Here is a 25288-nt window from a genome sequence, read left to right on the forward strand (position 1 = left end):
GACATATCTAAAAAGTAAATAAAATCACTTCAATTATACATTTTAATTGTTTTTGTACTTGCTCAAACTCACCTTTTAAGAAAAAATTAGGATTGATTTAGTCATAGTGCTTGTGGTTTGCTTTTTCATTCCCTAAAGTAGTGGCTCTCAATCATCCTAACGCTTTGACCCTTTAATACAGTTCATGTCATGGTGACCCCCACATCATAAAATTAGCTTTGTTGCTACTTTATAATTTTGCTGCTGTTATGAATTATAATGTAAATATATGATATGCAGGATATCTGATATGCTACCCTCATGAAAGGGTCAGTCAACTCTCCAAAGGGGTCATGACTCATAGGTTGAGAAACACTGCCCTAGCACTTAATTACTATTAAATGGCCTTCTTTTTAATGGTTCAAAGAGTTTCATTACATTGCCAAATCACAAATCAATGAATTCCTTAAAACATGACCTTCATATTGGTTCCAGTTTTCACTATTATAAATATTATTGCAATGAACATCTTTGTGTCTATAGGATGGGATCCTTCCTATAAGTTATGAAAGGAAGAATTATGAAGCTAAAGGGCACAAGATTAAGACTTGAGATGTGAGAGTGACACCCGTGAACATCACTTAAAACTTGGAAATGAATTTGAGTCATCTGAATAGGCCGGCCCTGTTCTGGATAGCCAAGAGCCATGAGCCAGAAACTTCTGTGACTGTTTGATGAGTAGGGTTTCCCTGTACTACTTCATTGCAGTCAGCTACCTTCACCTTCTGCGCTATCTTCTTGTGTTGTCACAATGTGCTAAAAAATCTTTGATGTATTATTCCCTTTGCTTTTTTCTTCCCCACCCTGCACTTCTGTAATTGGGATCTCACATTTGTGAGGCCCAGCAGGAATGATACCTGCACATGTGCCTATGGTTCTCCTGTCTCAATTTCCTCTAAGTCTTCAAACTGTGTCTCCATGTGACCCCTTGGTGAGTTATAGGTAGTGGTTTTCCATTAGGTCTATGACAGGGTAAAGCCCATGGGCTTCGGTTTGAAAGCAGAGCCAATCCCTTTGAACTCTCCAGGGAAAGCCAGGGAAAGCCATAGGTCTGAGTCACAGGGTTAGGAAGTCACCTGAGGAAAGCAGGTATCCACTGGATTCATCTTATTCACTCTGTTGATTCTAATGACTGTCTTCAGAGGGCTCCGAATAGAGCAGCCTGGCTTGCTTGGTGTCTTCCATTCTGCTCCTTCATTCACCAGTTCCGGCCACTGAAGCTAAATTTCCTTGCTTCTGATCTACAGCCACACACCTGGATAAACTTAGGTTAAACTGCAGACTCCTCTGGTACTTCCAACTGCAGCTGAGCTATAATTGCTGGGTCATTATGAACCATTTGATGTCCAAACCCTGTCACCAGGGCCTTCCAGGGAAAGCTGGCAGAGGAAAAGATCCCTGAAGAACCTTGCCTTTTAATATATCCGAGTTATTCCAAAGGGGTATTTGTTTTCCCCTTTACTCTGATTGATGCAGCTGTTGCCTGGCCTCATCTGCATTAAGCTAAATATTATGTCTTTGTAACGTTTTTTTGATCTTTATTAATTATAGCTCAGGAAAGCTGACAAAGGCAACCTGCCTCTTTAATATAAACAAGATTAATTGCACGGTTCCTGCAGAAAGTGAACTACTAGCAGTTTAACAAAAAATGTTTGTCTTTAAGCAGCCTTTGGATAAAAAAAAAAAAAAATTAAAACTGTTACAGGAAGTGCTGAAGCTGCCAAATTACCATGCCCGCGAGCCTCACCCTCATTATCAGACTAAATGAACGCACACACCCCTATACTTTCATCCTGCTCCAGGCTCAAGGACAAGAAAGGCGGGATTGAAGAAAAAAAGAAAAAGAAGGGCCTTTATTCAAAGAAGTGTCTCTGAAGTCTGGAATGCACCCTGGTGTTTGAAGCTGAGATTTATACCTGACACCTTTCCTTAAGCTCATTGTTGGGACTCGCCTGTTTTCACATCAACTGCAGACTGCTGCTGGGGGTGCTTCAGCAGCTAACGACCACAATCTAAGATAAATACTTGGGGATTGTGATCACTTTCATTAGCAACCATGAGCTAGTCCCTCCTTCAGTGGAAAAGCCTACAACAGGCAAATGGGCTGAGGTGGGAGGCTCATTCACAGGGCTTGCTGAGGTCAGAGGGAAGAAGGAGAACAGTGGGGCAGAGGACCGATGGATGACAGTGCTGCAGTTTGGAGGCTGGGTACCACCCTAGATATCTGCAGGAATGCATGTGGGAATATTCAAGATACCAAGTAGTCCAGGAGACCTGACATCCAAAAGTGGGATTCTGGTTGTTTGGGCCTCTGTAACCCTGGGGTACTCCAAATGATGGCTCAGGAGCGTGGGAAAAGGCACAGGGTCAGAGCAGGATGGCAACATAGCTGTGGAGCCTATGGGGGTCTCAGTGGCATCATGCTCTCACCCTCCTTTGATGAGTCCTCTTGAAGAGCTCCATAGCTGGTGGCAGAGGTAACTGGAGTCACCAGCCATGAGGAATAGAAGCTATGCTTGCTCCCAAGGTCATGCCTGGGATATGGGCTTCAGCCAGGGAAACATTGGTGCCAACTCAAGTTCTCTGTGGCTTCCCATGAATTCCTGACTTCAAGAACATGCTGGAATAGTGCCTAATGGCGTGCATGTATGTGTGTGTGTGTGGGGGGGGAGGATACAGGGAAAGCCAAATGTCAGTGATGCTGTCAAGGCTGCTGCAAGGTCAAGCTGGAATACCCTGGTCTCAGTTTGAAGACTTGCATCGTTTGGTGGGTAAAGAGTTGGACTGGTGGGAAGATTTGTTTTCTGAGACAGCGAGACTCATGGGAGAGAATGAATCCAAGCTTGCCAGTGTGTGTGAAGTAGGAGACAGGTGCTTAGAGGCAGCAGGTGGAGCGCTGCAGTGAGCGCCCTTAGACTCATGAGAGTTTTAAGAGGCAGGCGGGATGGGAGGGAGCTGGCTTCTGCTAAAAGTCTAAACCATAATGTTCCTAGGTAGACGGAGACTATCCTGTGGATTCTTTACTTATTATCTGGCATCCTGCTTTATTTATCTGTGGTATTTTAAAACCTATGCCAAATTTATTTAGGGTTTTCAGATTTCAAAGAGACTTGGTTCCCAAGACAGTCACAGGGCTGAGGAGCACCTTGGGGCCTCTGGCCCAGACAGCCTGGATGGCAGTTTATAGTGGTTTGAATAAGAATGGCCCCCATATATTTGAATGATCAGTCACCAGGGTGTAGAAGGATTAGGAGGTGTGGCTTTGTGAGAGGAAGGTGTCACTGGGGGTGGGCTTTGACATTTAAAAGCCCATGCCAGGCCCAGTCTCTCTGTGTCTGTCTGCATGGATGCCAGGATGTAGCTCTCAATCACTTCTCCAGCACCATGCCTGCTGCCATGCTCCTGCAATGCCTGGGTGTAACTCAGGAACTGGCTCTAGATACCCCATACTCAGCCAGCCTTTCCCTTAGGGAGTGCTTGCTAGGACCAAGTATGTACAGGGCATTCAGTTGTTTGGTGGCAGTACTGGCCAATAAGAGGAAGCTGTTGTCTGTCCCAATACTGACTATTCCACAAATCTGTTGCCACAGCAACCATAACCATATATCATACTTGCACACTTTTAGCTGAAGGATATGTAAAGCTCTGTAAACCAATGTTTATTACATGAGAGTCTGTCTCCATTTTATCCCATGCTACAATACTGGACTATTAAAGGAAATGCTAATCTTGACCTGCTCACTGGAGGTCATGAAGCATTGATCAGGGTCCACTAGTGGTCTGAATGTCTTCCAGTGAGGGTACAAGTGTGTTAGGTGTCTGCTGACACACCCATCATACTGCTGTTCCCAATGTAGAATATCAACATTCCCAAGATATTTCACAGTCACCAAATGGCTTGCTTTCCAAGGATTTCCTTTCATAAACTGTAGAATGAGTACTTCAGTTAGCACATAGTAACCCTGGGGATCCCATAAGGTGTTATGGCCAATTGGGTGATTCTGAGATCTATCCTCTAGGGTCTTGTGGGAAAAACCTGATTCTATAATCTGAGCCCTGCCAGGGAGAATCCTTTTTCTCTGATCTTCTGAGTAGGAAATGGGCACTCAGAAATGGAGGGCTGGTGTGAAGCAGCCCGAGCATACAGGAGGGAGATCAGCAGTGGACAGGGAGGTGAATTGAGGCCAGTTCAACCCAGCCCTCAAAGCCCAGTCTAACATCATCCTCAACCCCAGTCCATGCCCATCTTAGTGCAGCCTCAACCAAACCTCAGCTCAGCTCAGCCCAACAACACATCTGGTACACACACAGTCCCTCTTTCAGCCACCCCCCAAAGTCCCATCCATACCTCAGGTCTAGCACAACCCCAACCCAATTCCAGTTGAGGCCAATCATTCCCTAAATGGTTTTTCCTCAACTAGTAGGGATGTGGCTGAAAACTGTTTGCACTATGGCTAGAATGCTTGAGACACCAAGTTCTTCATGTATGAATTTTAATTAAGTGTGAATAAGCAGGCAAAGTGGCTGGTGGCTATCCCAATGAGTGGCTCAGAAGGTGGTCTTTCGGGTGCTCCCCTCCCCCATCAAGAACCCTAATGAAAATATCTAGTTGTTTTGATAAACTTGCTTTCAGTCTGCTCCTGGAGGAGTGGAGCTTCTGAGAGACCTGGCTTTTCCTGAGTTCCCACTGCTAAATTGTGCTGGAACCAGAAGCCAACCATTTACTAGACCAGTCCTTGCTGGATGATGTTCAAGACAATCATATTCATGGTAGGTGGGGATGGGGAGGAGCCAATATGGAGTTGTGTCCCTTTAAGTTGGAGAAGAGACAAAAAATAGGGAGATAAAAGGTATTGGGACTGAGAGGAAAATGGCACTCTTGGAAGAGAAAAACCCCTGGCAACCAGAGAAGTTACGTTTTAGACAAAGAAGGACTGTTGTATAATAATCAAGTCAGCGAGTCATTGGAAACTGCAATGAATAAACTAATTCTAGAAAGAACAAATGCAAAGGGTCATCTGCAGGAGGGACTCCCACAGACCCAGACCCCAATTTAGGCTAATTGCTCATGCGATCTAGGCTGTGGCCCTTCCTAATCAATCAGAGCACCATCTGAACAGGTATAACAGTGCCTCCTCTAACCCCAGCTACCAGGGAAATGGAGGAAGGAGGATTTCCTGGGCCAAGAAGTAAGTTCAAGGCAGGATTTGGTCATTTAGTGAGACTCTGTCTCAAAATAAAAAGTAGAGCAAGAGATGAGATATCAGGGATAGAGCACTTGCCTGGTATTCAACTCGCCCAGTGCAACGAGACAAACAAGCAGGCAAAAGGCCTGTTCAGAGCACTTCAGACAGAATCTTTTGGGGAAACTCAGCAAGCCATGCATCACAACAAAAATAAAAGTGTACAGTAATAGTACATTTAGAATACAGATCAATTCTTTCCCATTAATTTAGTTAGGTTCTATAAAATCCAGCTTTGATCTTTAAACACTGAAAAATAAAAATTTCAGTTTTTCAATGAACATTGAAAAATAAATGTCAATAATCTAAAGCTCTGTTTTCAGTACTACAACCCACCTGTATTCCCAGGACTTCTTAAAAACACACTTCATTTAATATTACCCCCATTTAAAATACTTTGCCATGTCAGAAAATGTGCATGTGGGTGTGTGGGTGAGGAATGGTCCCGGATGTTTCTTTTAATGATACTATTCATTACATTTGTTTTCCAAATCCTCTATGAGAAAGAGATTGCCAACAAGGAAATGGTGAGGAGAATTTCATTCCTTTGAGGGTTTTCCTTCTGCATTCCACAGGCTTCAGGGGAACCTAGGTCTTTCCCATACCTTTGGGCATCTGTGTGCTTTTTCCATTCCTATGGGGGCGGGGAATGCCTCTGGCCTCCATGGCATTAGGTTGGCATTTGATGCTGGGGAGGTGTGGCATTTGGCAAGAGAAAAGACAGGATCAGAGTTTTTTGGGTTTTTTGTTTTTTTAAATCACATCACAGAGGAAACCCAAGATGGAGACCTTTCATATCCAAAGACCCCCTCCTCTGTGTCAGACTTCATTTGCCCAGGTTTTCCTGTTATAACCAGCCCTGCAGGCAAAGATGCATTTCCTGTAAACTGGAAAAACCAGGTACTCTCAACCTCAAATCAGTGCTTATTAAATTCAGTTGTAAAATTCAGGTCCAATTTCCTTATCTTTGAGTGACATCTCCTACCTTCCAACTGGGGCGCTTAATATGCACCATGAAAACATTTGACATCATCATAGTATCCTTGGATCTCCTGCAGCTTTTGGCCCAAACAACTTCTGATAAGAAAGCTATTAGCACATTCAGGTGTTGTGATCAGTTAACTTTGAAGTAACTTCTCATCTTTATTTCCCTCTCCCACCATTGTCCTGCCAGGGATTCAATTTCAAAAACTCAAAGATTTACTCACATGGTATTTTATTATATATCTGAAATTTTTTGTTACTTTTAACACTAAAAAATCCTCCTTGATGGTTTTGAGATATACATTCAGTAGCATTTCAGCTTTTGAATTTTAATCTTTTCTCAAGATGCTGGACATAGGCATAGCAGTGAGCTTGGCTTCTGGTCAGTCCCAAGTTCACAAGTCAGTAGTGCACTGAGCTGGTCACAAGGAAGTGTTGAGGGTAGTTGCCGTTAATGTATTCCTTTAAGGTTTATTTTCATTTTTAGCTATGTGTATGTGTACGTGCATGTATGCCACATGTGTGTGGGTGCAGCAGCCACGTGTGTGAGGGTGCCCTAGAGGAAGGTATGGGATCCTCTAGAGCTATAGTTAAAGGTGTTTGTGAGCTGCCAGATATGGGTGTTGGGAGCATGTATTCTTAACTGCTGAACCACTTTGCCCGCTATTTAATGCATTTTTGACTTATGATGGGTTTATCAGGACATAACCCCACTATAATTTGAGAAACAGCTGTTCCTTTGAATCAGATGATCTACAATGAATGGCTGAGGTTGGGTGAAGATTTTAGTATTTACTAATGTCGCTCCAGGCCTTTGGAAAGTGCAGTGCTTTGGGCAAGCATGGAGCACAGAGCATGGAGCATGAAGCACAGGGCACAGAACATGGAGCATGGAGCAAGGAGTGAAGGGTTAATTACCTAAAAGCCTGAGAAGCTCTAAACAGTGGAGTTGACTTGACTGATAACACTAAGGAGATTTACTAAATCCACCAGCACCTACCACTTGAAGATTATCCGTGAACTGACCTGCAGAGGCTACCTTTCATCCCCAAATTTTACCCTTTTCTATCCTATAAAACTCTAGTCTCTTTTCCCTGGAGAGACTTCAGCCCTTCAGTTGTTCTGAATAAATAACACTTGATCTGCCAGGGAACATGGAGCTTGGAGCTGCCCTGAGCCCTTTCAGAATGGCCCCTCCTGGAACACAGAAAATCCCATGAATATCAGTCTCCCAGGGCCACAGTGCAGTTAAGTGGCATCAGAGCCTGGAGTATGGGTCTCGGTCATACAGTGTACGTTTTCCCAGAGGTGCAGCTGAAGGTCTGCTTTAGGAAAAAAGCATCTCTGTTCTGAACACCAGGGATAACGCGGTTCCAGGGCACCGAACTTATGCATATGATAGGGAAGCTTCCTGGTTCCTAAACACCGGGCTACTAGGGTGACCACGTTTGGTTTTCTGGAGAATGTCAGTTTCATGGTTAAAGATGCTGTATCATGGATCATGGTATCATGGATACAAATCATTAGCTTTGTGAGGAGTCCATAGTGGCTGGAGTGGGAAACCTGCCCTGTGAGAGGGTGCATGTGGACCACCGCCTTCAGTTGAACAGACAAATAAGAGAACAGCGCCACAATTAAGAAATCAAAGCAAAAGGGGAAGACAAAAGACCACCAGCCAGCCTGCTGCTTCCTAGATCAAGTATCTGTGATAACCACTGTGGGTTTATATTTCATAGAGACAAACAGAAAAGAGAGACTATCAAAGGCTAGAATTTTCTGTTACTTCAATGGTTGTGTTTTCCCTGAGGCTGCTGTGAGCGAACTGTGGAAAAGATGGTTTGAGGGCTTGTAGACCGAGCAAGGAGGCTGAGGAAGGCGATGCGGCTGCTCTGTGGGTCTTTCAAGTCAGGGTTCTCTGCTTTGCTCTGGTCTTTATCCTTTTTTTTTTTTTTTTTTTTTTTTTTTTTAATTATCAGGACGTTTACAACAGCATGGTGTGCATCAGTGACTTCCTGATTTTTCTGCCCAGATGAGGTGGTTGTAAAACTTAAAACGAATAGGGTTATTTGTGCATGAGAAAGAGTGCATCTCTATAGAGAAATTCAGGACGGATTTGATCATTTAATTGTCTCAATCTCACTTCATTGCCGAATTATTCTCCTCCCCCTGTCCCCACCCCCAGCTTCCAATAACACAACCTACAGCAGAAAACTAGACAGTGTGTTTCTGTTTGTTTGAGGGTTTCATGAATAATTTTTTTTTAAAGGAAAGTAAGGACCCAGCAAGGTAAGTGTCTCTTTGTGTAACAGTGTTATTGAGAACAGTGACTTCATGGAGACAAAAGGTGGAAAAACCTAGAGATTAGCAAATCTAGGTAACCTGCCAACTTCAGCTTTGTGGAGACAGGAAGTCCTGCCTAGCTGCCAATCCAGGAGCAGATTGTTCAGAGTTAGGGACCCCTGACATCTCCAGGGAAGCATAATTGAGAGTGAAAGTGCTACTAAGTGCTGACCATCAGGGCACACAGGACTGTCCCCAGAGTTCATGAATGCAGTACTATGCAATGCCTACCTGGCTCATATGGAGTTGTACTCTTTGGCTTGACTGTCTCCCTTGCATTTAACAGCAGCAATCTGAGGGAAGCATGGCTTCTACTTCCACTGCTGGGGGAGCTATGTGGTATGCAAGCAGGGGCCTAGCATCAGCTGAGAGCTTAGAAGGAGTGCAGAATCTGGGCAGGCTTCAGACCCCCTCCATCTAAATCCAACTTTAAACTAGATTCCCAGGTGGCTCATGGCACATTAAAACTTGAGATAGGTTGGGGTGGGTGCTGATGCCTCAAACTTTAATGGCAGCACTTGGGAGGCAGAGGCAGGGGAATCTCTGTGAATTCGAGGACAGCGTGGGATACAAGTTCTAGGACAGCCAGTCCTGTTATACAGAGAAACCCTATCTTAAAAAACCAGCCACCATCCAACCAACCAACCAACCAACCAACCAAAAACTTGAGATGAATGGTTTGGAGCACACATCTCAAAGTCTTCTACTTTGCTGTTTTTAATCTTCTCTCTTCTCCCCTCCCATCTTCTCCTCTATCCTTCCCTCCTTTCTTTTTTGCATTATCCATTACACACACACACACACACACACACACACACACACACACACAAACACACTTCAGTGGGGGCTGGAGAGATACCTCATTGGTTAAGAACTTGCACTGCTCTTGCAGATAACTAGAGTTTGATTCCCAACATGTACATTAGGTGGATCACAAATACTGGTAACTCCAGCTGGGGGAGGGACACATACCCTATACAGACACAAAAACACATAATTAAAACTAATAACAACCTTAAAAATTCTTTGGAAAAAGGCATTCTATCTGTGTGATAGCATATTGAACTCTCCTTTAGTATATGATGCACATTCTAAGTATATACAAATAAACAGAAATGCATGAAGATGAGATAAATGAGCCATAATGCTTACTCATAATTTCCAAATCGTTTCTCTTATTGCAGCTTTGCAAACTATGGTTGGAATCTGGTGCTGGTATGAGGCATCTGTCCCCTGAAACCAGCCATGAGGAGCTTTCTGGGCTGTCTCAGAGCCTAGAAAGACCCAGTGGCTTGTTGGGAGTTGAAGCAGAAGGATCTAGCAGATACCCTTAGCTGAGGAAGCAAGGCTTGAACAACTCCTTATATGGCTACCAGGGAAGAAGTGAGCTGACATCTTCCATAGCATTGTGTGAACAGAATTCATCCTTTCCCTTCACCCTGAGCTTGATACTGAAGAAATAAAAGCTATGTGGGGGTGGGGAGAAGTCCAGAGAAAACTGTAGAGATGGTCAGTGGCCATAATCATGTATCATTGTATAAATGTATGAAACCATAAAAGAATAAATTAAAAAAAATAAACAAAGCAAGACCCCCCAAGCCCAAATCCAAACAAACAGAAAACCCCACCCAGCATTTGCAATATGAGCCACCTGGAGGGAAGCAGGTTTTTTGGGGACTAACTTGTGAGTTAGAGAGAAAGTGAGAGAGAGAGAGAGAGAGAGAGAGAGAGAGAGAGAGAGAGAGAGAGAGAGAGAGAGAAAGAGAGAAAGAGAGAAAAAGAGAGCACACTAAGCTTTCTATGGTTTCTACTATGGGGATGGGAGAGTGTCTGATACTAAGGGACCTCCTATCAGGGCCAGCCCAGGATGGAGTTACAGTGTCTTCCTAACTCTTCAGCATTTCTGTCCCTAGAGGGTGGGAGTTATTTTTGTATTTCTGCACCTCTCAGTGGATGTCTAGAAATTCACTCTTCATACTGTCATCTTGGAAGCACTGCATCAACTAGGAGTTGATCAGAAATGAAAATTTCATATTCTCCCTACTTTTATAGGACCAACATCTGCACTGTACCAAGAGACCAGGTTTATGTGTGAACACTTTCAAGTTGGAAGGTTGGACTGACAACTTGGCTTGCAGTGGGAGGCTGAGTTCTACTGTCACGTGTCTTAGTCAGGGCTTCTATTGCTGTGCTGAAACACCATGACCAAAGACAAGTTGGGGAGGAAAGGGTTTATTTGGCTTACACTTCCATGTTACTTCTCTTCATCTAAGGAAGTCAGGTCAGGAACTCAAACAGGGCAGAAACCTGGAGGCAGGAGCTGATGCAGAGGCCATGGAGGAGTGCTGCTTACTGGCTTACTCCCCATGGCTTGCTCAGCCTGCTTTCTTATAGAACTCAGGACCACCAGCCTAGGGATGGTACCACTCACAATGGGCTGGGCCCTCCCCCATCAACCACTAATTAAGAAAATGCCTTACAGCGGGAACTTATAGAGGCTTTTTCTGAACTGAGGCTCCCTTCTTTCAGATGATTCCAACTGTGTCAAGATGACATAAAAGCATGAAGCACATCTACCTTGGACCAGTTAAAACTGAATTTCTCTGGATGTAGGGGAACGTCTCTATTTCTAAAGAATCTGCAGGCATTCTGGAAGAGAGCTAGACACAGAGCAAGAGGTGTTTAATGAGCAAATATAGCTATCAGATGAGTTATGGGGCCTGGGTGTTGAGGCAGAGGCTTGCTTTATTGATCTGAACAGCACTCTCAGTTTATAAGAGAAGAAACTGAGATCCCTGAGTCCTCAAGCATTTGTTTGAGGGAACACAGAAGTCAAGGGACAGTTGGGGAGAAACAAGGTATTACGTTTTAAACTAAACATTCAGTTCTTTGATACTGCCTTCAAAAAGGTAGAGCCTAATTCCTACTTTTGGATTTTAGCAACATGGAAGGACCATGTGTACTCAACAGTCATAGAAGATATCATGGCTTTCAGTTAGCTGTCTGTGTGCCATGGCTCAACATCCATGTTGTAGGAACACCTGGGTAGCCTGTGGGGAAACTCATGGACAAGGACTCAGGGTGTCCTGCCAATAACAGCCATGTGGCTGTACCTTTCTGGCTGTGGATCTTTAGCCCCAGTTCAGTCTGCAGACATAGATGCTGGCTGCAACCTTAGGATGGCTCTGGGCCAGAACTACCCATTTGGACCACTCCCAGTTCCTGGCCCTCAAAGGCCAGTGAGAAAGTCACAACTTTGCCCTGAGCTGCTAGGATCATTTCTCACAACTGCAGACAAATGGCACCTTCTAGACCTCTGTCATTTCAGCTCTCCCCATAGGGGAGAGACAGCCACATGGTACCCACTTGTAGGCTCCAGAACTTCAGCAGGCACTCTGCCCATGGTTCTGGAGAAGCTAATGATTTAAGCTGATGCTGATTATGGATAAAAACAGAGACAGACACATTGGCAGCATGGGTCCCAGCCCACAGCCAGGCAGCCTTGCTGGGGTTCCCCCTCCCCCAGCCCTGCAGGCATTCAATCAGCCCTTCTGGCTGGCTTTTGTGCCAACATTCCAGCCACTGCCCTCTCGAACCTGCCAACTGTGATAGCCCATGGGCAGAGTAGGCTCAGAAATGTGTGCAACCTTAGGCTGGGGCAGGATGCTGTGTCTGCTGCCAAGCATTGGCAAGTCAGTGACCAGACAAGGTTACTGGGTTTTCCCCAACTTTGCTTGCCTTGGCACTGCAGGGAGAATTTATCTGGCTAATTTGAACATAAGACAAACAACTTTTACCTGATATGTTAGTCACCAAACAATGGCGCAGAAAATAGATGGGACTCTTGGACTGAGGGGTGGAGAGACCAGAAGTTAGTTTTCTTCTCCTATCCTCTCCTCCCCTCTCCCTTCTGTTTTTTTCCCCCTTCTCTAGGTCTATACATGCTAAGAACTTAGGGTCTTATATATGCTAAGCAAAAATTTTTTTTTTGCCAGTCCCTATGAGCTCTGCCCCATGAGCTATGTCTCTAGCCCTTTTTCTAGTTCTTATTTTGATACCATGTCTTGCTAAGTCACCAAGGCTGTAGGCCAGACTGGCCTTGAACTTCCTTCCTTCTGTCTCAGCTGGGATCAGAGGTCTGTGCAGCCATTATTGCTGGATATTTCACTGTGTATACTTTTGTCTTTCTCCCTACCTGACACTTTTGGGCAGCTAGATTCTTTCATTTACTTTCTTCTCTCTTCTTTCAGACTCTCTGAGCTGTGCAGATGGAGAACAAGGTAATCTGGGCTCCATATTATAAGAGTTTCCTATAAGGCCATCTCACCAAATATTTAGATTGCCATCTCCTACCTTGTTGAAGGTAGGCCATAGCAGCTAGCAATCCCTTCCAATGGCTGACAGGGGTAGAAGGGAGGTGCTGAACTCAGACCTGAAGATTTGGGCTCCACCAGCCTCAGCAACCTCAACTGAATATCCCAGGTTATCCTAAGCCCATACCTAGATTGTGCCAGAGACAACTTTGTTTCAACTATAGCCCCTAGCACGCCCTATGCCATCTTCCCTGATGCTAGGAGCACTGAATAAAGAATGTCCTTTTAGGGGTCAGTGTGATGGTGAGTCCATATTCAGCTATGTCTGGAGCCACAGGTTCAATGTTAAGAATGTGTCATCAAAACTCTCAAAGGCCCTTTAACATCTGGCTCTTTTGGACATCACACTGGCATTTGATTTTATGTAAATAACCTTTTGTGATAATGTTTATGACATTATCAGCTCAAGTTCTTGCCACTGAGAGCATGATCAGCAGACCTAAGTATCCCCTGTTCACAAAATGCCCAACACTCCACCAGCATTCACATCCACCCATTTTCCAAAAAGGATTTCTAAGAAAAACAAAAGATGTGACTTCTGTGTTACGATCTGCAGTCCCCTTTACTAATGTTGCTTTAATTTTTTTTTTAACCATGAAACTAGATTCCTACTTTACAAATTGAGCTACTAGCCTCCCAAAGGAGAAGGACTTGGCCAGGCTGTGGCAATGCTAGAATCCAGCTCTTCCATTCTCTGAGCTGCCTGTGGCCTTTCTGAGGCTTGCAAGGGACTCTGGAGGAGAGTCAGGATCCAGAGGCTCTAACCCATCCTCCTGGACACCTGTCAGGCAGCGGTGCTATTGGTTCCCTTAGCATTGTCTTTACACAGGTACCCTGAGTATCACCTAGGCAAGAGCAGAAAGACCCAGGGCACAGGGGTAGCAGTTGATGATGCACTGGAGTTGTTTGCAACATTGAACTTATGGAGGCAGGGAGAATGGAGGAGCAGGAAAAGAGAAGAACTGAATTCTGGAAAGGGGGGTCAAAGTTAAGCATTAGAGGAAGAGGTACAGAGTAAGCTCCCTGCTTCCCACAGGCACCTTCCATCTGCTGAATACAACTGGAAGCCAGAAGGGGCCTGTCTAGTATAGCCAGTAGGTTAATCTGCTATGCTTAGAATTTGGGGACAGTGGGTTGGGAGAGATTTGGAACAGTATGAACACATGGGGCAAGACCCGGGCTTCTACACATGGTGTGCACACTTAGCCCTCAGGCTAAACTGGAGGCAGACAGTTTATCCACTTGGAGTTCTTTAGAAGCAGGGATTTGTCTTTATTTATTTATTTATTTATTTATTTATTTATTTATTCACTCAATTATTTATTTATGTCAGGAAAACATATGGACAGTTACAGTAAATCCTCAATTTTAATCCAACACCACAATATATATTTTGTTGCTCATTTTGTATATTGTTTTTTGAGACAGTGTTTCTCTGTGTGGCTTTGGCTGTCCTGGAACTTGCTTTGTAGATCAGACTGGTCCCAAACTCTGCCCCTGTCTTCCTAGTGCTTGGATTAAAGGTGTCCACCACCACTGCCCAGCCATTCAGTTTTTATCAATTAATTAGTTTTTGAGGCAGGATCTCACTCTAGTTCAGACTGACCTTGAACTTATAGCAATCCCCTCTGCTTCAGGCTCCCAAGAATTAGGATTGTAGGTGTGTACCATCACGCTAGTCTATTGCTGGTTATGTATTACTTTTGGAAGACCTCCTTATTTTCTCCATAAAGTGGTCTAGGATTGGCTTGTTTTTTTCTCTGCCCCCACCCAGGGCTCCTTGTCCCAGGAGCCCCATACCCCAGTTTAGTCGGTGGAAAACAAGATGTACTAAAGTTCACAGATGCCAAACCATCCGAGGATGCTGTGTGCTTGCCACTGCCTCCCTCCAGTTTACCCTGAGGGCTTGACCTGCATCTAGGAAACAACTCAGTCTTGCTATAGTCAAAAGGGAGAACCTGTGTCTCCCTTAGAGGAGAGATACAAAATGACAAAGGTGGTACCTGGATGGGGAGGGCAGAGCTGGATTGGACTTTTCTGTTTCTAACTTCCAATGTCTTTGATGGCTGGACTTTCCTAGGTCTGCCCTTCCCCTCCCAGTTCCTCAATCTGGTCCATACCTCTTTCCAATGTGCATGTACATTTTGCACAGATAAACACAACATAACATAACACAACACACACACACACACAAAGGGGGGGGAGAGAGAGAGAGCATGCCAAAGGAGCTGCTAGAAAAAGTAATCCTCAGGGTGGGACCTGCCATAAGGCAATAGGGGCTTGAGGATACCTAGCCAGACTATTGAGTTGCATGGTTGAGGCAATGTGGCTGTGAATGGAGCTCTCCTAGCTTTTCATTCTGTAGATTATACAACACTCCTCAGCTTACTATGAGAATCAGTGACAACACACATGCTGCATCTAATTACATGCTTTGTCAGCTTCTGCAGTACAGGGATGACAGGGGAAGGTCAGTCTGGTGCTCACAATGGGCTTCAGGAGCCCACCGTTCTTTCCCTTCAGTACATTGTGACCTCTTCCCACTTGCCTTCATTGTCTATATAGTTCTATAGAGAGAAGATCCTAGGGAGGATCACAGTAAGGAGTGAAGGCTTTCCCACTCCAGACTCAGTGGAGTAACTGTGGAGTAGTAATGAATATTCACCAAGTTCTAGGGCATATATATTATAGATAATAGATATGTGTGTGTGTGTAAATACATATATATATACATACATATATACATATACATATATATACAATTGTGCTTATGTCACATTGTATGTGAGTTTATATGAGTGATTGCATGTATGAGTAAGTGTGAATGTGTATGAAAGATTTGTGCAAGTGTGAGTCTGGTACTATAAGTGTTTATGAGTGACTCTGTGCATGTGCTAGTGTGTGATTGTGAGTGTATATGTGTGTGTGAGGATTTGTATGTGTTAAAAGTCATTAAGTGAGCAGTGCTGTGGGTTAAAATGAGTTCTGGTGTGAGAGCTGCTGCTTTACATAGAACAGGGCTGGGGAAATGTGCTGTTTAGTTTTGGTCACCTTGATACAAACTAGAGTCACCTAGGAGGTAGGGTCCTCAATTGTGGAATTACTTTTATCAGATTGGCCTATGGGCATGTCTGTAGGGATGCTTTCTCAATTAACTATTGATATTGGAGGGTCCAGCTCACTATGGGCAGTGTCACCCCTGGGTGGGTGGTCTTAGTTGTTTGTATAAGGAAGAAGGCAGAGTGAGCTACAGGAAGCAAGCCAGTGTGAAGTATCATTCTCCAGTAAGCAGCATTGTTTGTCATGGTTCCTGCCTTTGCCCTTGCTTCAATTCCTTTCCTGATTTCCCCTAGTGATACAGTGTTTGGGATGTCTAAAGAAACAAACTCCCTTCTTCCCAAGCTGGCTTCACCCAATGTTTTCTCACAGCAATAGCTAGAGCAGGTGGGCTTCTCTGACAGGATGTTGTATTAACCAAGACCAGAAGCAGTACATGAAAAACAAGACAGAGAAGGAGGGACAGCTACTTGAAGTGGTAGGAGGAATGCCAGGCATGTGGATGAGGCTGGGTGTCACTGGTAGGGAGTTGCTAAACCAATAGCATGCTCTGTCCCCACTCAGTGACGCTGTCCCTTAACTTCGGGTCCTGGTGGCATTCCGGGTTCTGGCTGTATTTATAATTGTTTCCAGGAAGACAGACACCTCAGGTAGATGTGGTCATAGAGAAGCCACAGTGCATAGCTGCTGAGCCTTCTTGACTCTTAGACTCAGCCCGAGTGTGTGTGGTCTTAAGAGGACATGAAGCACGTTGTGTCTTGTTCAGGGGTGTGCCTACTTCTAGAGTTTAGATCTGTTATACCCCCAACGGCCCTCACCTTGGCATAATTGGGAGGTGATAGAACATTTAAGAGGTGGGCCAGGTGGGCGATCTTCAGGTCACTATGGTGTGCCTTAGAAAGGACTGTGGGACCCTGATCTCTTTCTCTCTCCTTTCTGGCAGGTGAGCAACAACTCTGCCCTAACACATGATTCCCTCCCTGATGAAGAATAAAACCCATTCTGCTGTATGACTAGACTAGAACCTTTAAAGCTGTGAGCCAAATACTCCTTTTCTTTTTATAAAATCTCAGACATCTGATATTGTAGTAGAACATGACTAACATACCTGCCTCGTTCCACCCCGGTGTCTCTGCCCAAGCAGTGCACCTACTGAGGCTATACCAAGCCCATACCAACTGTAGCAGGACATCTGCAGCCTCGCTTTTGAGGTTGAGGCAGTCCCAAATCATCATAATGTAGCATGATTCTGATGTTGATATTTGAGAACATGCCCACCCGAGTCTGCTATCTTGGGGCAGCAGTGGTGGTCTGAAGTGGTGGAGGGAAGGGGTCTGAAATAAAGGCTTAACTTTTCTGCTTGTGTGACCTGCATCCTCCATCTCTGAACAACATGTGTTCAGAGTCTTGGTAGCCAGCAAGTACCTACTGATGCATCCTGGAGGCTCAGCGGACCCTAGGACTATAGACATTTGTGTTAGGACAAATTGTCCTCACAGCTAGTAGTTATAGGCCAAGCGGGATTTCAGTCCAACCTGTAGCATCTTGCCTTCCAGCATTGGCTTTCAGTGGAGCTGAAGGCTATGTGCCTTACCAGGAAAGAGTTCTTGGGCATGTTGCCTCATTGTCAGGAGCCTTCCTTTTCTGCGTAGGGTATGAAAGAAGGTGGGGAGAGTTGAGACTTACTACCAGTCAACAGAAAGCTGAAGATGGGTTTTCACACATTAGTCACACCCGGGACAACATAACCAGAGCTGCTATGGTTCCCTCCTGTGAGCTTGCATTTTTGTTAGTCTGTGAATCCTACTACTTCCATTAAAAAGTAGAGACAAATCTCTTATTTCTTTTAGTTTTCACCAAATTTTGAGCAATATTCGAGCTCACCATTCTTTAGCAGATGCATATCCTCAGTCCCCCAGGAAAACTTAGGAGTCTGTCTTCCTTTGGGCCTCCAGGGTGAATAGGAAAGATGACCACTGAAACTCACGGTTGAGCCCACAACTCTAGAGCCACATGTAGAGATCATTCTGAAGAGAATCCAAGGAGGCTGTGGGACCCTAAGACCCTTGCTGAATACAGGAACACTTGGGAGCAGAGCTGGTGTCTCTAGAGGCCCCTGCTTTCTTTTGTTATTGCTGCAGAACATATGTTGGTCCTCAGAGAACAGTGCCTTTGTCACTGTCTGGATTCTGTTTATTCTGTAAATCCAAGGAGGAGCCCAACATTCTACTGTTCCTGGTTTTGCAATCTTCACAAATTAAATATTTGCCTTCAAAAGCAACAACTGTGATAGCATCAGGATAATATTCTAAAGCACCGTTTCCTCACATGCCAAGCACAGAAGTTAAGGCAGCATGCTGTGGGTGGTCTGTTTGGATAATGGTCTTCATGTAGAAACCTCAAATTGGAAACGAACTGGAGGGCATTCTGGAGAAAGTGAGGTGTCCTGAAAGTGAGGTTCCCAGAGATGACTTGAACTAAGAGCCTTAAGTGAGTGAAGTTTCCTTGCCCAGTTTTCTGCCTATAAAATAGGGAGTAGTTGCTTAGTGGCTTTAGAAGGCCACTGGGATTCAATAGGCTTTGTGTGCTTTATCCTTTCAGGAAGGGTCTTTCTCCAAAATTTTGAGTTAAAACTCAAAAGGATTTTCACTGAATGGAAATCAATACTTACTGGAAACCCACTAGTAGCTAGAAAAACAATGAGGGTACAGTGAGGCCAGCGGCTGGCTGCAATGCCCTGTCCCTCGCAGTGCTCCTGGAGAGCCAAGCTGTCTGCTAGGGAAGGCATGTAAGTGATGACACCAGCGCATGCTTCTCCTTCTCTGGTGGGAGTGACAAACATAGAGTGTCCTCTTACTCCCCTTCACAATGGGCAGGTGGCTTTAGAAACAGCACTTTGACTCTTTAAAGGACAACATCTCTTTAAAAAATATTTATGAAATGTCTTTTATTTCAAAATATAGAGGAACATTTTCTTTTTGATACCATCCCTGAGTGCAACCCACAGAAGACCACAGTCTCTCAGAATGATGTTGAATGATAGCACATGTTGAATGATGGTAGGCTCTAGGTGAACCTTCTGAATGGAGGTAAATATCCATCCAGAGGGCTTGCCCAGTCCTCTGCAGAGCCTGGCTCCTGTTCTAGTTCTCTCCCAAATCAACCATGACTGTCCCTCAGACTCTTTTTGTTGTTGTTGTTGCCACTGCTGCTGTTGTTTTGACAGGACCTCACTATGTAACCCTGGCCTGGAACCCATTATGCTGGTCTTGAACTCACAGAGACCAGCTTGCCTCTGCTTCTTGAGTGTTGGGTTTAAAGGCATGTAACACCATACCCACCTCATAGGTTCTACTTTTATTTCTTCAAATCCATGTCTTACTTTATATTTCTTAATTTTGACTTATTTTTCTGGTCATCAATTTCCAAATGATTTAAAATCTTTGGAATTCTCATTTAGAAAGTGGTCAGGTCTATAGATCAGCCCTTTAGTGTCTTCATTTTGTGTGTTTCATATAGTCTTGAAATAGCACTGGTAAACTTGACATTCATTATGTGTGTTCCTGCCTCAAATGCCTTTAACCCTTTACTATCTGAACATGTGAGACTAGAGAGCTTGAGAAGTAAAGGCAAGTCTTTATAACATGACAGATTTACAAAATTTCTTTAAAGTTATTTTAAGTTAACATACAAATTAATGTATGTTATTCTCATACAAACATGTCATTCTGTGTTCTGTCTGCTCTTCATCCTTTCTCCAAATAGTGCCCCCTTCTGTCTTTGTTTCTGAACGAATACAGCCACTGTGGACTGGCTATGCACAAAATACAGTCTGGTGTCTTTGCACAAAAACTAGAAATATAATTGCCAAAAACTCAGCTCAACATAGAGCTTTCAGAAGAAGAACTTTGGTAATCTTCTTGTCACCAAAATGGGGACATTTCGTTTTCCATTCATTATCTAGTTTTGTGTGTCTTTTAACAAAGTGCTTCTATAAAGGATTAAAAACGATTTGGCAAAATCCTCTCTGTTATTTTCAGGAGTTTTATTTCAGAATTTGTCTTTTAGTGGCTTACATTTAGATATCAAATAGTATCTGTTAACAGCACTTTTTTTTTTTTTTTTTGACCATGTCTCATGTGGTCCAGGCTAACCTTGAACTCACTATATAAGCAAGGATGACTTTGAACTTCTGACTCTTCTTCCTCTATCTCCCATGTGCTTGATTATGGGTATATATCACCAAGTCCTGTTTTATGTGGTGCTGAGGACTGAAGCTCAAGCTCCTTGCATGTTAAGAAAGCATGCTACCACCTGAGCCATCTCCTCAACCAGCAATATGGATCTTAAAGGATCTAGAAATACCCATCACAGCTTGGCTTCCCTGTGCTCATGCTTCACTGTTATACATAATGTTAAGGTGATTGTTGTGTCTTGTTAGTCAAGGCACCTCCTTGTGCCTTGTGTGCTCTGTGTGAGCAGAGTTTTGTTTACTGGCTGGGAATAAAGCTTGCTGGTGCTGTGACTGGAGCTAACAATACAAGTGTATCTTCCTTCACCAGGCTTGTCATCTGACTTGTTAGGAATGAAAAAGAAAAGCTTCTTGGCTAGTCACATATACAAAATGACAGGTATTTTCAGAGCCATCAAGGAAGAAGGGTCTTCAGCGAGTGTGTGTTCTACCCAGAGAGTCAGTGTGCCTCATACTATGAGAATTCAGCTATCCATAATGAACAGGTACTCTGTCCATAGAAGGGAGCATTTTGTCAGCTGCATCTGGTTTGTTTAGTAACTTAGGTCGTGTTGATATGTGAGCAATGCCTTGTCCCCTAGTGTGCAATTAGCATAGCTTTGATAAAGGTGACTCAGTTAGTTAATGGGTATAATCTCATTGGTTAATACCATGCACAGTGGTAAAAGGAAGAGGCTAGACTACAGACACTACAGACTAAAGGGCCTCCAAATACACCCCAAATGAATGACTCACCCTGCCAAACTCTAGAACAAAACTCCTTGCTCTGATTGGACAGAACTAACCACTCTGAGCAAGACCTTGTGACCCCCAAAGGGGTTGTTACCTACAGATTGAGAACAGCTGCCCCAGGACAAGGATGGAAAGTTAAATACAGTGAACTCTTGTTCATCTGTATTAACAGAAGCCAAGGAATTGGGATGCCTGAACCCCAATCCATTTTGAAAATCTCTCTTAGATCATATTAGACATAACAATCTGTATTTGCCTATATATGACAGGTTTTTTTTTTTTCTTAAAACTATTAAAAGCTCTAAATTTTCTAATCTCTCTCCATTGACCAAGCCTTTGTCACAATGGTTCACTAAGATCAGAACTTTAACTGTTTCTTGGGCTCCCATGTGATCAGGACAGGAAGTGAGGAAGTGTGTGACTGGGGTAGTCATAATCAATGGTGACTAAAAATGTATGAAGTTGTGAGTTATTCACTCCAGCACTGGTGGTTGATATTATGGGTCTCCTCACATTCGGAACATAAAAGTTCTAGTCCCAACCCAAATCCCAACTACAAGTTACATGTTCAGCATGATGCCTGTGCCTGCCGAGTGCTCCATCCAATGCAATGATTAGTGTTCTCATGGTCATTATTAGCTATGTGGCTTTTAGCAAATCAGATGACTTCTAGCCAGAGACTGCTGTCCTGGAGTCTTCCTCAATGGCTCTCTAGTCACTAAAACCCCATCTTCTTGCTGAATCCAGAGCTCAGCATTCAACTAGCCTAGCTATTGGCCCAGAGATTTCCCTTGCCTCCACTTCATCAGACTTTTATCAGGGTCCTGGAGATCTGAATTCTGATCTTCATGCTCATGCAACAAGTGAGTTATCTATTCAGCCATCTCCCCAGAACTCTTGGCTTCATTAAAAAAAAAAAAAAAAAGACCCTGTAGATCAAATAAAAGTCCTTCTTAAAATGTTCAAATTCAAGGCAGGGGAATGATGGAGATGATGGCTGGAGCTTTTGTTTTCTAATTGCTAAGTGAGTTTAATGTGGGTTAATTAATGATGCTATTGGTGAATGGAATTAGCTAATGCAAAAACCTAAAGCATCATCAAAGGCACAAACAGTCAGGTGCCATCTAGGATAATTGAGGGAACAGAGGCTGCTAAGGGCTGGGCACCAAGCTGTTGGGCAAGCCAGGGGAGTAAGGGAAAACCAAGTCAGCCTAGGGCTGAGCCATTTAAGCAGCAAGGCTGGCTGCCAAAATGCCATCCTGTTTACAGCTCCTGTGTTTGGATTTTAGATTTACTTGAGTCTTTGAAGCTCAGTTCTTGGGCCTTTCCTTGAGAATAAATTTCATTCTTTAGAAACCACAAAACACACTCCCATCGTCCCCAGAAGGAATGTGAGCTGACCTGGCTTCTTCTGTAAGTCCCCTTAGTACCTAAGGGACCTTTTCATTAGAAGGTGCTCCAGAGTGAAAAGAATCAACCTGGGCTTACACCCTATGAATGGGGTGGGGTTGGGGTAGGGGTGGAGGAGTAGGGCCAGGTCTGTCTCCGAGCAAATGTGGGATGGCCTCACAGTGGCAGCACTGAGCTGGGTGTGAAGACAGAACTGTCAGATCTTCACAAACACAGATTCTTCCAGATGACTCATAAAATAGAAAGTGTCATTAGTGCCCCCTGCCCCCTCCTCACCCATGCATGTAAACTGCTGAGTTTCATAGCTGGGCAGCATGGCAAACTGCAGACTGTCAATTGTCACCCTTTCCTACATTGGAGAGCTGCAGCTGGCCCCCTGCTGCTGGTCAGCATCCATTGACAAGTATGTGCATTAGCTGGGAAAGGATACAGATTCAAACAGTGAAGTACAATTTCTACCGAATGCTATTAAATTCTACACTATCACAGAGAGTCTGTGTGGGACCCTCTCTACATCTCCTCGACACAAAACAAAACAAATGACAACAACAAAAACCAATCTGTCAACTAAAGACAATGGCCAGAGTAGGCATATTACTTCAGCAAAGTTCTATTTAGTTTTTCCTTCCAAAGATGTGACCTTCCAGAACTACCCTCCAACATGCCATCATGAATTGACTGAGAGAGAACAAATTGCAAGAGGTGCAACACACACACTGCTGTCATCTCTAGGGAGGGTGCTTATGTTTCCGAATGTTAAGTTCTTAAAAAATAAGTCACTCTCTTAAAGTGACTTAGGTTTTAAGTGACAAGGACACAGAATGCCTGTCATACATATGAATGACCCTGTCCTTTTCCATCTTTTATGCCTTTTTTGCCTCTTGGATACTTTGAACAAACTTAATTTTCACTCTGGTTTTGAAAATGTCCCCAAATGCCACTCTGAAACAGTAGGGTAATGGAAGATGCTGATTCTTTCACACTCCACGTCTCTCTCCACTGCAGAGGTATGTGTCCTGCTGACTGTGTCCAGCACCCTGACAGACCAGGACTTCTGCACTCTTGTCACCTGTCTTGCCTTAACTGCCCTCTGGTGCTGTAGGTCCAGAATAGCATAGCAGGGAGACATTAGCAGGGACCTCACCTGCTGTCCCATCTGTCCTGAGATCACACATTTTTGCCCTGCAGGAACTTCTCTTGCAGAGGCTGGAAAATCAAACCCTACCCAGTGCATGAGGCCCATCCATCCCAGATGCCTCGGAACCCTTTGGCTGGAAATGCAAACCTCAAGTGTCTCAAAGACCTATCCATTATTCTCCCTCCCTCTCCTCCGGCAACATGAGACTATGACATTGGGTCTCAGACTTGAGTGGAATCCCAGAACCGGGTAGAGGCAGGTAGAGAACCTAGACTAAGTCCCAGGTGCTGCTTATCTTCTTCAATGAGCCGCTCTCGGGAGCAAGCCGAGAAGCACTGATCTTCCCCCCCAACCCCCCACCTCCACCGACAGCAGCACGTGTTGTAGTAGCGTAAATACACAGTTTGGCGCACTAACCAAAGTGCACTCAACAGCAGCATGGGGTTTCTGATGTTTTCTTCAAAACAAAGGAACAACCTCAGGTCTGCGAACTGGTAGCACAGACACACAGTAATCAGTAATGCTTGTCCAAACGCAACCCAAAAATGACACGCATTTCAAAAATGTACTCGGGATGCTTCCTAGCCAAGGACACCTCGGTTTCGTCCGCGGTTGAAAAATACGGAAAACCAGAAGTAAAGAACCAAGGCTTACCTGGTGCCCCAGTGAGGTCAACTTCTCGAAGCAGAAAGAAGATGGGTCTAAGAAGACGGCAAGCAGGTAAGGGATGGGGGCAGACTTCACAAGCTATAGCCAGCGTCCTCTCTGAAGCAGGTGAGCCACAATCTTGGGGACAGCCGGGTGACAGCAACCAGGCACACTTCTGCCGCCAGCCCCACTAACTTTCCATTTTGAAGAGCTCCCGGAACTCTCTTTTGACTGCTCCCAGTCCTATCTGCGAGTTTGCTAACAGTCAGGCGGGGGAGAGGCGTCCCCTCGCTGCAAACCCACCTGTGCCACCTAGAGGCCGCGACAGGCACCGGCGATGACGGAGCCTGGGCACGTCAGCCTCAGGCTCTGCTGCTAGATGCACTTGGCTCCACAGTACTTCCTGTTCCTTAAGGGACAAGCTGGAATGTGTAAAAAGGCTTGATTCTCCCATCCCCCGAATGTGTGGGGGTCTTGCGCCTATCAAAACAACTTGGGCCTTTGGGCACAAGAGTGTTGAAAGGTGAAATTTGCATGAAGTTATCAGAACCAGAGTAGAGCTCAACCCCCAAACCCCCATGGGTACAGGCATGAGTACTATTATAGTCACTCATTCTTCTTCATGCAGCCCAGAATACATTTGTGCATATTTCCAACCCATCTCCCACGACCCTCTCCCACCCACCACAGGTTTCCATCGTCTCTTCAACCCCTTCTCTACCCTCACATACTCCATGTCATTATAGGTAGCTATATAGATAGACTCCAATAACTTCAGATAAACCTAGGAACTTCCTGTAACTATAGATGAGAGTGCTAGCCTCATATAAATACATACTCAGTTACTCCAGGAAAGTATATGTATCTTTCAGAACTCTTGATAGCCATATCTATCCCCCACACTTCCAGATAAGTATATATGCTCTGATAACCTTATATATGCCATGTAATTAGATAAACAGGACGCATGAAAACTGTATTTCTTTCAGTATTGATTAATTCTTTTTCAAAAAATTAATTATCCCTAAAATGCCCAGCCTTAAAGAATGTAACAGCCCTGTCCCTTTGCCCC

The 25288-nt window shown here is 44.3% G+C and overlaps 1 protein-coding gene across 1 annotated transcript in view; it reads right to left on the reverse strand.

Moving 5' to 3' along the window:
* The window catches only part of Edar (ectodysplasin A receptor), a 67853-nt gene extending 43425 nt beyond the window's left edge, over window positions 1–24428 (reverse strand). The window contains exon 1 of the mRNA XM_051186720.1: window positions 24223–24428. The gene's annotated coding sequence lies outside the window, so the exon portion shown is untranslated. The remainder of the gene's footprint in view (window positions 1–24222) is intronic.
* Between the last annotated feature and the right edge of the window lie 860 nt (window positions 24429–25288).

This window comes from Phodopus roborovskii, unplaced genomic scaffold, assembly GCF_943737965.1.
Source record: "Phodopus roborovskii unplaced genomic scaffold, PHOROB, whole genome shotgun sequence".
NCBI lineage: Eukaryota > Metazoa > Chordata > Mammalia > Rodentia > Cricetidae > Phodopus > Phodopus roborovskii.